The following is a 3,078-nucleotide window of genomic DNA, read 5'->3' on the forward strand; positions in this document are numbered from 1 at the left end:
GGGGAACACATTTTAATTTACATTCCAAGCTATTAGGAAAAGGAGACTATTTTATCGTACAGCCTTTCATCCGATGTTTTTGCTTGAAGATCTGATGTGCTACAATTAAAATAATTAATTTTAAATTAATGAATTAAAAATAATAAAGACTATCATTCTGAATCTGAGGAATTTTGATACATTTCCAAAAATGAAACTAATTTCAGGAAGCTTTGATAAGTTGATGTAATAATTAATCTAATTTTGTATAGTTTTTGTAAATAACATCCTGCCACAATTATGGATGCTTGCCCCATCACTAATTGTAGTTGTTTGATACCAAAATGAATTTAGGCGGAGACTCTTAAAATAAATTAATTTTTTTCTAAAAGATAAATCTGGAACTGTTGTTTTTATATTTGCTAACAAAAACAGTATATTTTATTTATAAGCCATGTTCTGTTAATGTTGTATGAGGATTTTCCTTATACACAAGACTTACAGGGATTGTGTCTTATTAGCTGGCTTAATTATATGTAAATTTTAGAGGGTTTCTTATGAAAATAGTATTTATGAAACACTGGAGTTGTAGTTAACAAATTCATTTTTGTTGTTCCTGAACATGCCTTTAAATAATCCTGTCATTTTTTTTTCTTGTGGAATCTTTCTAATGAAGGACAGAGGCCTATATCATTTGAAATGCTTCTCTTAGGCTGATAAACATGGATATGATTTAAATAGTTCTCATAGTTACTGCTTCAAAATGAAAAAATCAGTTTCTATTTCAACTTAAAAGTTAAAATAATAAAGTAGTGCAGAATAAACTTTATTGCTGCTTATTAATTATAAGATGCAGTAGATGACTTTTGTGTGTGTGATCAAACATAGGAGTAGAAAAAGGTCTGAGTGCTTTATAGCTGATTAAAGTCACCACCTTCATGAAGCATCGTGTGTCTGCTGTATTCACTGTGCAGAATTGTTTAGAGGACATTTGACTAGAGTGGGAGTGTTTGAGGTAGAATGAACTGAACAAATCAGAGGCTGCTTGGGTTCTTACCTTGGAAAATCAACTTTCTCACTTTTTTTTTTTGTAATGTTGAAAGACGAGAGGTTTTTGCAAATGAATGGCTTTAGAGAACAGGAATAAGGTTATTTTAGAAATGCCTAGATCAATATATGGGAAAATATCATATATTGATCTGATGCTGTCATTTAAATCATCAGCTCACAGGTATTTATTGACTACCTCAAAGGTGTTTAGTCTTGTTCAGAATCTTAAACTGTTATGGTGTAGGAATGTTGTGGTGTAGATTTTAGCATGGAATAGACTGATTAATAAACATATGAGTGCTGCTTCGCTTTATGCCTAATTCTTCCCTTTTGCCAAGGTAAAGAAAAATTTTAGGCAATGTTTAATTAGTGATTAAGAGGAAAAAAATGGGCAGCCTAACTTTCCATCCAAAGTCAGGTAATTCTGATATTTGACTAGGAACTTGACCCAAGACTTGAATGATAGGTGGCAGCTGGTAATAATGGGTCCTCTGCAATAGGCCTTGGCCCGCTTTTTGATGTTCCTATTAATTCAGAGGCTCAAGGTATATCCTAAAAACCTATCACTAGGTTACCAGTGTGTAGCATAATAATTATGAAAATCACCTAACACTCTCAAGTCCTTTGGTTGAACACCATCAGTTCCTTAAAACTATAGGGCAGTATATCTTTTCCTTGTAAATCTTGTTGTCAAAACCTACTTTCAGCCAACCGTTAGATCCTAGGGCATGATTAGCTATCTGAATAAAGGTGTTCTGAGTCATTTGAATAGTAATACAAATTGCAATAAAATACGTGTTTCCAATGCCATTTTCCAGGTAGATAAAGCAGGAGTGAACCCACAATTTAAGCAAAATATAGATGGCAGCCTGAAAGTTTTAAAAATTCTCAGTTCCATTTCATCATAAAAAGTAGGAACAGAGCATTAGGTTATAGATACTTTTCCTTTATTGTATAATATCTAATTATTTAAAAGTAAAAGACCAATATGCTTTAACTTAAAACTAATAGATATTTTTACATTTTTTATTTTCAAGTAGTCTCCCTTTTTAAATAAAAAGAAAAGTGCTAATGAATATATCAGTAGGAACTCAATTTCCTTGATATTTAATTATTATTTTAAAATGCATTGTGATAAAATGACAAAGAGTGTGAGAGTTAACAGAGGGTTCTGATTCTGCCCAAACCAGCTGTGTAACTTTGGACAAGTAACTATAAAATAGGAGAGATGAATCATTAGCCAGTATATAAGGTTTCTTTCTGCTGTAACATCCTGTGATTCCAGTAGAAAATACCATAAAATTTGTAAAACTTAGGGAACTCTTTTGAGTTCAAGTATTTTTTAGGGCTTCCCCTCCTCTTCCCCCTATTCAAAATGAAACAGTCTAATCTTTCTTTGTCCCATAGGGTTGCTAGATATGAACAATAATCCAGTTTTTATTTCTTTTACCTATTTTTTTCACCGTTTATTTATTTATTTACTTATTTATCGTTGCTGCCCGCGGGCTTTCTCTAGTTGTGGCAAGCGGGGGCTACTCTTCATTGTGGTGCGTGGGCTTCTCATTGCGGTGGCTTCTCTTGTTGTGGAGCATGGGCTCTAGGTGTGCAGGCTTCAGTAGTTGTGGTGCGTGGGCTCAATAGTTGTGGCACATGGGCTTAGTTGCTCCGTGGCATGTGGGATCTTCCTGGACCAGGGATTGAACCCATGTCCCCTGCATTGGCAGGCGGGTTCTTAACCGCTATGCCACCAGGGAAGTCCTACCTATTAGTCTTTATTGTCAGGGTCACTTGGTAAGTGTTGTCTAGAATTATTCACTTTGGCCTATAAACTTAGGTTGCTATCTTTAACTTATTGCTTTATTTATTTATTTCAAAATATGTAGATAGTTTTAAGTCAAAAAAATTTTTTCCAAGGCTTATTATAATGAAAAATAGTACTGCCTTCCCTATTCTTTTTACACCAGCTCTTGCTACTGAGAGGTAACCACTTTCAAATCTTTTAGCCTTCTTAAAATTTTACCTTTGTATTTCTGAGTAACATGATTTTTT

The sequence above is a fragment of the Monodon monoceros genome, unplaced genomic scaffold (assembly GCF_005190385.1).
Source record: "Monodon monoceros isolate NGI ecotype Baffin Bay Population unplaced genomic scaffold, NGI_Narwhal_1 Super_Scaffold_5, whole genome shotgun sequence".
Lineage (NCBI taxonomy): Eukaryota > Metazoa > Chordata > Mammalia > Artiodactyla > Monodontidae > Monodon > Monodon monoceros.